The sequence below is a fragment of the Zonotrichia albicollis genome, chromosome 11 (assembly GCF_047830755.1).
Source record: "Zonotrichia albicollis isolate bZonAlb1 chromosome 11, bZonAlb1.hap1, whole genome shotgun sequence".
NCBI lineage: Eukaryota > Metazoa > Chordata > Aves > Passeriformes > Passerellidae > Zonotrichia > Zonotrichia albicollis.
The window spans coordinates 7,578,323-7,590,432 of NC_133829.1; the positions used below are offsets into that span (position 1 = coordinate 7,578,323).

Here is a 12,110-nt window from a genome sequence, read left to right on the forward strand (position 1 = left end):
CCACTCTGTGGTGGCACTGTGGAACATGCTGCAGTCCCTGTTAATCTTCTGGTCTCCTAAAACAGCAGAGTGATGGAAACCATCAAAGCCAGAGCTACACAGAGCAGCAATTGTCAATTGTCATTTTAGGATGGCATTGACCTGAAGTTTAGGGTGAAACATTTTCTCCAAAAATGGTTTCTCATCTCTGCTCATCTCTCTCAGACAAACCCTGAGTGCTGTCCATTCGTGGGGACTCACACTGCTCCATGTCCTGCAGAGCCATCCAGACATCAGGGATGGAGCAACAAAGGCCAGGAGCTTTTATACATTACAATTTTATTATATATATATATATATATATAATATTATCTATTACATATATAATATATATAATATATATATCATATTATATTATATATATATATATAATATATATAATATATATTCTATATTCTATTCTATTCTATTATATATACATTGCAATTATTACAATTTCATATTGTTGGTTTTTGGGGTTAGGGGTCTTTTGATAGATTAAGCTGGAAATAATGGAGAAGAAATTATGTTTGCCTTCAGCATCAGCAGCCTAAACGTCCTGCAGGGAGCCCCAAAAGCAGAACAGCACTGCCAAGGCCAGGCCCTGCGTGTCTGGGGCTGTGCCTGTGTCCCCAGAGCAGGTCCCAATAAGGGGACGTTTTAGAGGAGCCTTGTGAAGCTGCCTTTCACGGGCAGCACAGAGCACGCTTGTTCCAGGGCCGAGCCTGCTGCATCCCTGCCCGTGCTGCGGGATGCTGCGCTGCCGGAGCCCGCAGAGCCCTGCGCGGCGGAGCAGGAGCGGAGGTGGGAACGGGGATTCACGGCTCGCCGCGAGGCTGGAGGGCAGCGGGAGGAATCGGGCAGGGCTCTGGGGAGGGGAGGCACCGAGGCAGGGCTGAGCCGGCTGACGCCAGCCCCGCTCTGCGGGCTGAGACCCTTCCAAGGCGCCAGCCCAGGCACAGATGTTCCCATTGTGCATCTTGGGAGCCTTCTCGGAAAACTCCAGCAGCTCCGTTCCTCAAGCTGCCTTTTTAGCTCCAGCTTTTGGGGTTTTTTCCTCTTTTTTTTTTCTCTCTTTTTTTTTTAATAATATATATAAGTTTGGAAGGGAGCCTTCTCCCTGCTGTATTCCTTTGCCTCATGCCAAGCCCTGCAGCGTCTTAAAAGCTCCGTCTCTTAGCCATGATATTTTCTGAAAAACCCTTTCCTTAGGATTTTTTCTCCTGAGAAGCTGAAAGGCCTCAGGAACAAAATGTAAACAATGGTTATCTGCTGCTGTAGAATGCAACAGGTGGATCTCTGATTGGTCTCATGTGGTTGTTTCTAATTAATGGCCAATCACAGTCAACTGGCTTGGATTCTGTCTGAGACACAAACCTTTGTTATTCATTCTTTCTTTTTCTATTCTTTGCTAGCTTTCTGATAAAATCCTTTCTTCTATTCTTTTAGTATAGTTTTAATGTAATATATATCATAAAATAATAAATCAAGCCTTCTGAAACATGGAGTCAGATCCTCATCCCTTCCCTCATCCTCAGACCCCTGTGAACACTGTCACACCTCTCCATTTCATGGCCCCCCCACCTGAACCATCATCACCATCCCAGGGCTGGCACTGCTAGACTGCAGCTCAAAGCAACCTCTGCCAGCCACAGCCTGTTTTGTACTGCAGGGGCTGAGCAGAGCAGTGGCTGTGCACTGGGAATCCAGCAAACTGCTTCTGCTCTGGTGCTCCCATGCCTGAGATACTCATGACCCCATCCCTGGCTCAGTTTTCCTGTCACTGGCTGGGGTCTGTGTACAAATCACAAACGGGATGGGGCTGCTGTGGAATGTGCCTTGAGCTGGTTTATTTTCCAGCATCAGTCTCGTTACATGGTTATGACAATGGGAAGATGCCACCAGCTCACATCTCAGGCAGCAGATGAAGAACATAATGTTATAACTTACTTTATAAATTTTTTGACCATTCACACAAAGCAAAAGCATATTGACAGTAGTTCCATCCAACCACTATAAGCACATGAACCTTTGGTTAAAGCAATGCTTGCTTATTTTGAATACAATACCTACTTGTAAGCCTTAAACACAATGCACAGAGCTCAATTATTAAGCTTTAAACATCTTAATATCTTGCTAGATAAACTTTTCTGTAGCTTAGAGAATTATTCTAGACAAGCGTTAATACACAGACCATTGTTCTATTTGTCCTTGCTTTTCTACAGTTTAAATAATTTTTCTGCTGACCAATCTCATGGCTGCTGCTTAGCTCTAATCACAGTTCTACTCCTCTGAGGCCTGCTTTTTGCAGCTTTCTCAAAACCTTCTAATTTTGTAGATTCCCACCTTTTCTCACCGCCAAAACAAGCAGCATCACAGTGGGGACAGAGGAGCTTTGCAAACCACTCTGAGGTTCTCAATTACAGGGTTTTTTCCCCCCAATCCCTCCTTCCTATGGGCAGCAGCAGCTGAGCTGGGACAAGAAGTGAGATGTGCAGGAAGATGTTAGATGAGCCCTCATGTGCAGTGGGAGAGGCAGTTTTGAAAACTCAAGCTGAGAATGGAGCTGGAAGTTTGTGGAAGCATTTGGAGAAGAATCAGCCTTTCAGGGCAGGATGAGGGCGAGGAATCAGAGCTGCAAGGCCTGGCCTCAAGTTCCATCTTTATGGCATACTTGGCTCTTGCAGAGAGAGGGACTGACCAGTTCCTCGGATTCAGTCTGGATGTGAGGAGGGAGAGTTACAGCACCCTGCTTTGGGACCTGCTTTGCTCCTCCCTCTCACCCTGGCCTTACTTAGAAATCATTTGGGCCAAGCCACAGACCACTGTGGATTCCCCACAGCTGAAGTTCCTGATAGCCCCAGGTACAAACACAACAAGAGGACAAGGAGAAAGCCCTGCAGCTCTCTCAAACCCTCATCCTGGCCTGAATCCTCTCTCAAGCACAGCATCCTCAATGTCAGTGGTAGATCCAGGTGTAATTTAGTTAGGAAGGGGAGCTTAGAAGAGGGGAAATTACCCCATCTCTGCTTGCCCACCTTAGCAGCTTATGGATAAGAGGGTAATAAATGAGAATCAGCTTACAAAGGGAAAAAACAGCACTGCTTAGAGCCAGAGAGCCACTGAAAGGGCAGGTTTGTAACAGGAAAGATGTTTACAGCCCACCAGAAAAAAGGAAAGCCATGGCTTTTAACGGGAGCGGGAGCAGAGGGCATCTGTCTTTCAAAACAATCAGGAAGGGGAATCTGAAAAGCAAACACAGTTCCCTGAGACATTAAAGGAAAAGTCAGCAGCTGGTGGAAGTCACCCTGAGATCAGAAGGACACCCAGAGCAGGGATCCCTGTGCCAGGAGGCACCGCAGGGGCAGGGGGACAGGCAGGGCTCCCTGGAGCCCCTTGCTGCAGCCAGTCTGCCTTGGGAAACTCTGTGTTGTGCAAGAGCATGCCCGGGTGTGCAAGAGTGTGCCAGGGTGTGCCCGAGTGTGACTGGGTGTGTCTGAGTGTGCCAGGGTGTGCCCGAGTGTGTCTGAGTGTGACTCAGTGTGCACCAGGAGGTGCCAGCAGCTTCAAAGGCTGCCCTGCCAAGCAGGGACTCACTTCAGCAAGGCAGGGAGAGCCCCACACCTTTGAGTTACCAGATCTGAGAAAGTGAGAAGCACCTGTAGGATTAAGGAGCAGAGCAGAAGCTTTGAGAACACCTTCAGCCCCGGAAAGATGAATAGGAGCCATCTCTCTTCCTCTGACACCTACACCCTTTTGAAGTCCTGGCTCATATGCTAAAAAGCTAATAGTTATAAAGAAAAACAGAGAGAGTGAGGAAAGGATCTTCCAGCAAAGAGAGTGTGCACGCACATCCTACTGCTGTTCATTAAAACTAGCTAATAATCTAATTTTTTTCCTGCCCAGATAAAGCACTGTGTGTAAGTAGATAAGAGGCTTACATACCCAGGAGGCTCAATTAATGTTCTTAGTTCACACAGCCTCAGGTAGGCAGCATTGCTGACCCCCAGCTGCAGCTACTAAGTGTTTAAAAACTATCTTTCTTTTAAATTCTTAGAATCCAAAAGGTTTTTATTTTTAGTTATTCCTATTACCCTCCTCATCTCCTTCAGGACAACGTTCCCTGGCTCTACAGGTTCTGCTGTACACCAGCAGCCTGACAAAGATTCTCTTCCCTCCCCTGTCACCTAAATCCTCACACAGAAGGAAGGGGCACTGATGAGGATGTTCCTACAGAGCCCTGGTGCTGGGATGAGGTGATGGCTCAGGTGAGGGATGCTCTGCTCACCTGTGTCCTCTGTCCTGCAGGAAGCTGGAGCTGCCTCTGGTGCTGTTTTTATTGAACATGGGACAGAACATCTGCCTGTTTTTCCCAGTTGTACCCTCCTCCACTTTCCAGATGTTGGTTCCCTTCTGGCATCATGGGTGAGCATATGTGAGGGTGACTTTCAGATGCTTTCAATTCACAACTTCATGCTCTCCCCAGCACCCCACCTTGTAGCTAATGTGTCTCACAGGAGGGTGAAGCTGAAATAAACTCTCTGTTTCATCCCCAGGTGAGGTACATGCCGTCCCAGTGTTCCCGGTTTCATCCTGCATGGATAAACGGGTGCCTGTTTCTGCAGCCAGCACACACCCTTTCCCTCCTGCCCTGCTCCTCTCTGCCAGTTCAGCCCTCCCCTGGGACTGTCAAAAGACACTATGGGTGAGCTCTGCTGGCTATCATGGCAGGCAGGCTTCAGCAGCATCTGCACTCAATGGGCTAGAGAAGATTTAAGTACTCTCTTTGCTTCTGAAAGGCCCATTTAATTCACTTTCACCCTCTCTTCCCCCTCCCCCAGACCTCCCTGGCATCCAGGACACAGGGACTTTTATTACACCACTGAAAATCCCAAAGAGGACTGATCTAAATTCTTTTTGCCTGTTCCACCCCTTAGAGAAATATCTCCTGTGATGGGCCACCAAGCTTTTGTGCCTGCTGTCACACACAGGTGGCTGCAGCCCCAGGACAGTCTGCCAGGGGGTGTCAGCCAGCACCTGCCTTGGGCTCAGGTGGCCCCAAGTGCAGAATTTAAAGCTTGGCTATGGGGAGGTGTCTGAGAAATGCTGTGTTACCAGCCAGAGGCAGAAATTGTCTCTTCCTACTTGGTGCCTTCAGGGTTTCAGAGGGACCTGGAGGTGATGGCAGGGTGGCAGCAAGATGAGCAGGAGTGCAGCTGGTGCTGGGATGGGACCAGCCTGCCCTTGGCCTTTTTCCACCTGTGTTCTCCCTGTGCTGAGCTCTCAGCTTCCTCCCTGCCAGCCCTCAGCCCTGAGCACCTGTGGCAGGCCACAGCTGCTTGATGGAGCAGCTGAAATTCCAGAAATGTCTGAAATTCATTCCATTTCCTCATCTTGTGCTGGGGCTGCTGAAACCCACTCCACTCCAGGTTTGTCCTGCTGGATATGAGCTTTCCTCAGCCTTGCTCGGGCAGGAAGCTGGGCTGGGGTTATGCTTGGTGGGGGACAGCAAACTTCAGGAGTGGGAGCAATCCCAGGCTTGGCATGCATGTGCCTGCCTGTGGCTCAGCTCAGCAAGGTTGCTGTGTCCTTGGGGCCAAGCCCTGCCTGGTGTAACAGCCCAGGGCTGTCAGCACCCAGGACATCCCTCTGGCTGTCCTGAGCAGCCCAGACCCCTGCCAGGGGGCTCAGAGACCCTGGCACAGAGCCCAAAACACCTGTGGGTTTGATTATGACCCATGGAGCAAATAACCAACCTTAGATGAAGATCTGCAAGCCATGACAAATTAAGTAGAATTACAGTGAATTTATCACAAGGTAAAAAAGTAGATTTTGGGGTTTTTAGAATGGGGGTTCAGGAGGAAAGATGGAGGGAACCGGGTGGGTCCAGTCTTTCTCCTCCTTCTTCTTGGCCTCCATCTTCTGGGTGATGTTGGCACTTACAGATTGGTCTAGAGTAGAAGCTCACTGTCTTACATGGGTGATAGGTATTGGAAAGTTACTGTAAATATTGTACAGGTAGTTTTGAGTATAAAGACATAACACTGCCCTGAGGGCATGCCTGGAACTGACCTGCTGAAAGGACCTCGGCAGGGCAGGAGAAAGGATTTTTTAGATAAGATACAAGTTATACCAAGATTGAGAAGAAGACCATGGCAAAACTCCAGCTGAACTTGAAGGTCTCCAGTTTCTGCTTAGGAAAACTTGCTGAAAGAATAGTGATAAAACCAGTGTTTCTGAAAGAAAATCAAATGCCAAGCAAGAATAGTATTTTCTCCTAAAGATGAGCCAATAATGAAAAATCCTGAGTCAATAAACTGCAAGAGAAATGCTAAGCTGCTAGAATTCAGGTGGGGCTGTCTCCAGTTAGCCTGTTACCATGCAAATGCAGCACATCTGGATTTTCTTTTGTTGCTCTGACATTTCTTTTCCAAAAGCCATAAATGCCCAACATGGCTTTTATATTTTTTTCCCCTCTGAGACAGTCCAGCCTTTCCCAGTGCTGAGTCCTCTGGCAGTTTTGCTTTCCTACTGTAAGCAGGTGTGGTGCCAGCCACTCCTGGGCTCTGGAGAGATTGTCATTTGTCCCAGGGAAGGTGTGGCAGGTGAATCTGAGCTGTGTAAGAAAATCTGAAGCTGGCACAGCATGCCCTGAAGCAAGTCCTGCAGCTCTGATGGGGAGGGGGATCAGTATAGCCCATTTCTGACCTCCACTGTCAAAGATGTGAGCAAGGCAGGGCGGAATGAGGCTTTCTGTCTCGAACTGCAGGCTTTGAAGGTCATGGATTCTTCCATGAAGTCCCTGCCAGGGCTTACCCAAAGGCTCCTGTCACTCAGCCCTGTCATGGAGGTTGCAGACAGGGCACTTTCCACCCAACAGGCTCCTGCAGGATGAGTCAGGCTGTGAATGTGGGCAGAGCTTGAGGACATCCTGGCACACCCACAGTTTGGAGAGTGTTGGCCAAGATCTTCCCTTCACTCCATCAAAATGGGCAGAAACCTGTCAGCATGTGGGCTGCTGAAGTCTATTGCCTTTTTTCTTGCCCATTGCTGGAGAAGAAAGCCCAGATTTCTGCACAGTGTGTGTTTGATCAAAATGAGTTCTTGAGCTCCTTCCCTCCCTAGGCTGGGGACTGCAGGACCTCTGTGGTGACAAAGCTGCACTGCTTGCACTGATGGGACACAGGGCAAATTTCTTTCTCAATCCCTCACTCCAAACACCTTCTCCAATATCTGCTTTAGAAAAATCACCCTTTCCATGTCCATTCTGCCAGTAATTGCTCTTACTGGAATCTCTCATAGTTCAAGAGCTGTCAAAAGAAGAAAAATTACCCAAATAATCTTATTCCCTTAGTGTTACCACACTCTGACTGCTCCATCCAGAATGTGTCTGCAGTAAGGCAGAGATGGAGTCACCATAATAATTTCTATAATGGCACAGCTGAAGTTCTTTAAGGGCACAGCGGTTATGGGCAGGAAAACCTGCAGCTAGCAACCAGGTCCAGTTTATGCAAACACAACCTGACTCACAAAAGCTGTAGTCAGAGGAGGAGTTGAGAGCTCCTTCTGTCATCCCAGGGCTCTTTCCAGCTTTCACTGGGCTGGCCAAGCTTTGGGATGAGCCATAGCCTGGGCTGTAGTCTGTCCCAGCAATGTCCTTTCCCCAGGCCAGCCTGAGCTTGTCTGCACAGCACAGACTCCTCTCTCCACCCAGCAACCTGCAGGGCAGCTCACAGGGCTGGAACCTGGGCACTGGAACCTGTCACTGCTGCTGGGAGAGCAGCAAGGGTTGCTCTTCAAGTAGCATAAGCATTTTCCAAGCCTCAGTGCACATGGAGAGCATGTTTCTGTTCCCAGGCCTGTCCCATCCTGTCAGGCTGGGGAAAGCTGGGCTGTTCTTGACCTTCCCTGGGAACAGTCCCTCAAGCCCACACCTCACCTGTCCACATTGTCTGTGGCAACAACTATCTCAGTGCTCTGGCCATTCAGAAACAGCTGTCTGATCAGCTCTTTAAAGATATAAACTCCATAAGGTGCTGGAAAGAGTATCCTGAGCTGCCTTTACAGCACAGCACATGCTGATGTTTTCTGAGCAGCACCCCTGCCTCGAGACACTGGACAGCACATCCAGCACTGGTTAGGTGAGGGGTGATTAGTGCAGGATATATGCTTGTCTCCTCCTGGTCCTCTCTTTTGTTAGGTTTTTTGGGTTGTTTTGTTGGTTTTTTTAGCAGGGGGGTGTGCAGAAAGGATGATCCTGCTGGGCTCCCTCCCTCCAGAGACCCCTGCTCCTTTGATTATTATCCTTGCAGCCAGGCACACTGACCTGACAGGACCTTATCCCTGTCTCTTGTGCACATCCCTCTGTCTTCCCTTCCTCTGGGGACAGAGCTCTTGGCTGGAGGGCCAGGGTAGGTTCTGCCCCATGGAAGTCTGGGGCTGGGATATTTAAGTGAGTATTTAATGTACATGAGTTTCAGAGCCATTATCTTAGCCTCATTAGATAATCAGGAGAGAAGAAGGGGCTCTCATTATCAGGAGAGGAGGAAGGGTTTGATATCAAAATCACCCACCTCTGCAATTGTCCTGCTGCTTCAGTGCCTAGCCAGGCAGCCAGGAGAGGGATGAAGTGCTCCAAGCCTGTGCAGTTTCCACATTTCTAGTGGCAACCTCTCCATCCTTCCCCACACCCCATCCTCCCTCCCAGTCCTTTGTTATCCTGCAGATCCTCAGGCAGGGCAGGCCCCTCACTTCAGCACCCATGCCCTGCAGCTGTGTGCTCTGCCGGCCCCAGCCCTCAATGGAGTCATTGATGGCAAACCCTGGTTTGCTTTGGCCTCTGCTTCAGCTCCTCAGGACCTTGAAAAAGAGAGACCAGCATTTTCCCAAGGAATATCTAGGAATTAAGCATTTCAGGAGGGACACACAGCCCCAGGCTTAGAATGCAGCAGGACCCAGAGAATTTGACTTCATCTCCTCCCTGTTTCTCCTCAGAGCTCCTCAGGGATGAGGAGCCATTCCTTTCCCAAAGCAGGCATCACTTTCTCAACACTGTGGGTACAGAGACCTCACAGCTACTGCTCTCCTGCCCAGGCTCTCCACCATTTGCTGGCCAGCTCAGGAGCTGGTCTAATTTAGGGACTATCTGCATGTGCTGTGGGACACCCCCCAGTCCCCTCCTTGCCCCTGAAGTGCCCTGGTGTACAGGCACGTCCAGCTGGTGCTTTTGGCTTTATGCTAATGGAAAGTTTTCCTTCACAAGGTTGTTTTTTTTCCCTCCAAATCACAGCTGAAGTCCAGTCCTCAACTTAGCCAGGACAGAGCAAAGGTCTCTGTATATGTCTTGTGGGTTCTGGCTGGCAAATATTAACATCATATATGGTTGTTGACTTTCCAGGTTTACAAATGTGCAAGTCACACACTTTGTAGACCAGCTGGTGGGAGATGTTTTCTTTAAGCTCTTTGAGAGCACCAGTGAAGAACAGGGAACATTTCTTATCCTCAGGCTACATACTTATTTTATCCTTAAATGTTCTTTGTAACTATTCACAAATTAACTCTTTAAGAGGAGGAAAGGCCAGTAGGTTATAGATAGCAAGGCCTATCAGCAGAGATAGGGCAGCACAGGTGAGAGCCTTTTTTATTGCTACAGGGTGATGCAGAGGATTTAACAAGCTGCATGTTGCAAGATGAAAATTACACAGAGCAACATTTTGATGAGGTAAAGATTTATATATCCATATTATATATGTATAAACGCACACACACATGGAGAAAATGAGTTTAGCTAAGGGTTGAGCCTGGCATTTATATTGGCTTCGTCATATAAGGAGCCAAGGATGTTTTATCATGCTACCTGAGAGCAGTTTTCCCTCACCACTGAAAAAGGGGAGGGGGGTTATTTCAGTTTTTAATGGCAGCAACTTGAAAGGGAAAGCACAGTGTCCAAGCAGAGCTGCTGGCTGGGTTGTTGAGGCAGCTTTATTGGAGGCTGCTAGTGCAGAGTTAGTGCCCTTCTTCCATCAGGTACCAGGGGAAACTTGAAAGGTTTTCACACAGTGTGTTAGAGTCCAGCCATCCCAATCCTGGCAATGCCCCACTGTGCTTTGTTCTTACACAATCAGCAAAAATCCCCTGGATTTTACTCCTCGTTGTGCCATTCCTGATGAAGGATGTTGATTGATGGAGTTTTGGCGCTGTATGTTCAGCCTAAGCTGTTATTACCTTGGCACACCATTGTGCAACACCACCACCACCCATGGACCAGGGTTCTCCTAACCCTGGGGATTACTCCTCCATCCCAGGGAGCAACTTTCCATCAGCTGGAGAGCCGTGTGGTGCCCACAGAATGAGAACATCCCATTGGTTCTGCCTTCATCCTCACGGTTGCCCTCTTCCCAATTCTAACAGTTGCTCTCTTTTCCCCCCTTGGTTCCCCTTCCCTCCCTGCCTCTTCTCCCCATGCCTGCTCCAATCCATCTCTCCTTGCTTGCCTGCCTGTATTTTTGAAAATGAAAGGGCCATACAAACAGAAGCCTGTGAGTGCCAGGCTAAATTCCTAAAACAAGCTTTCTCTTCCGGGAGGAGCCCCAAACACATTCCCTCATTGATTGGGCCGCTAGCTGATACTCAGCCTGCCCCCCTCCTCCTCCTCTAGCTTAGATAGGTTTTCTTTTTTTATTAAATGTCTCTAAAAAGACCAACAGATTGCCCGTGAATGACCACACAGTAGAATCCTACAAAGCTCCCATTCATGGCCAAGAAACTTGCACAATCCCAGTGGTGCAACAGAAAGACAGCTCTTTATAAACCTACCTGAGTTAAAAGGTCAATGGCCATAAACTCCCCCTCCCTGCTTTCCTGGAGGGTTTGGGTTTTTAATAGTAATCAGTGCTTTTTTACTATCACAAGGAATAGGTCTTTGGAAGGCTGGGGGGAGGGTTAGGGCTGTATCATGCTGAGATGTGCCCCAGCATCCCTCCACTGCTGTCCCCTTTATCCAGGAAGGGATGGATGGATGAATTAAACCTGGCTTGATTTGGTTTTTGCTGCTGTGTTTGGAAAGCAGGAAAGTCCTTTAGCTTGAGCCTGATCTGAAGCTGGAAGAACCTCCTGTAGATGATGACCATGGACATGGTCTCTGAGAGAAGACAGGAAATGGAGTTATATGATAAGGAATCCTGAAATCAGGCCAAACGTTTTGACCAAGAACAGGCAACATTTGACACTGTGAAAAGTACTTCCAGCATCCTTTCCTCTCAATCATCTGACCATGGAAAAGCTGTTCTGGGTGCCTGAGGCCTCTTTTAGCCTTTAGTAATATACAGACAACACATAGGTCTCTTCACTTTCATGTGCACTGACAAGAGGCCATAAAAGAATGTCTGAAAAAAAAAACCCAAACAAACAAACAAACAAACCCAAAAAAACCCCACAAACCCAAAAACCACCCCCCCCCCCAAAAAAAAGCCAAAAAACAAAAACAAACCACCAAAACAGAAAGAAAACAGGTCATCATGGACAGAACATCCAGGTGTGTGGCCAGCTAACACTGATCTGTCTCCACAATGGCAAAGCTGTGATAGAATTAGGTGCTTCCAAAAGATCCTCATGGATAGGCAGGTACAGCAGGTTAGCTTTGCTACATGGCTGTGAAGGCAAACTCTGCCTTCTCTGAGCAGATTCCTCAGTCAGCAGGTTAAGAAGAGCCTGTGAGCATTGCTCATTAAAACCTGGGGTGCATTGCCAAGGATGAAAGCACGTGAGTGCTCCCTGCTCTAAGTCAGAACCAGTGAGACCCATTAGCAGACAACACTCTCAGGTTTGTCCAAGAAGGAACATTTGCTACCCTCTTTAGGAATTGGTCTGGTTACTCTTATATCTCTGATAGCTGTAAAAAATGTAAGTGATTCTTAAAATGTTAAGTAATTTTTACAGAAATTATACAATCCCTTTCCTAAACATCTCTGAGTCCTCCCCTGCAATAAACAACTCATGGGACCAAAAATGAGAGGACTTGCAGGTGAAGTGTTTATGATTGTAGCATGTGTTTCCTGTCTGAGAAACACATTTTTATTCAGGAATTATTGGGA

At 48.0% G+C, this 12,110-nt stretch overlaps 1 long non-coding RNA gene across 1 annotated transcript; it reads left to right on the top strand.

The window, feature by feature from the left end:
- The first annotated feature begins 667 nt into the window (after positions 1-667).
- On the top strand, positions 668-11,560 carry LOC141730566 (uncharacterized). Its single transcript, XR_012582123.1, has 3 exons — positions 668-822; positions 4,327-4,443; positions 4,575-11,560. It is a non-coding gene; the product is annotated as an uncharacterized LOC141730566 (long non-coding RNA).
- The last annotated feature ends 550 nt before the right edge of the window (positions 11,561-12,110 follow it).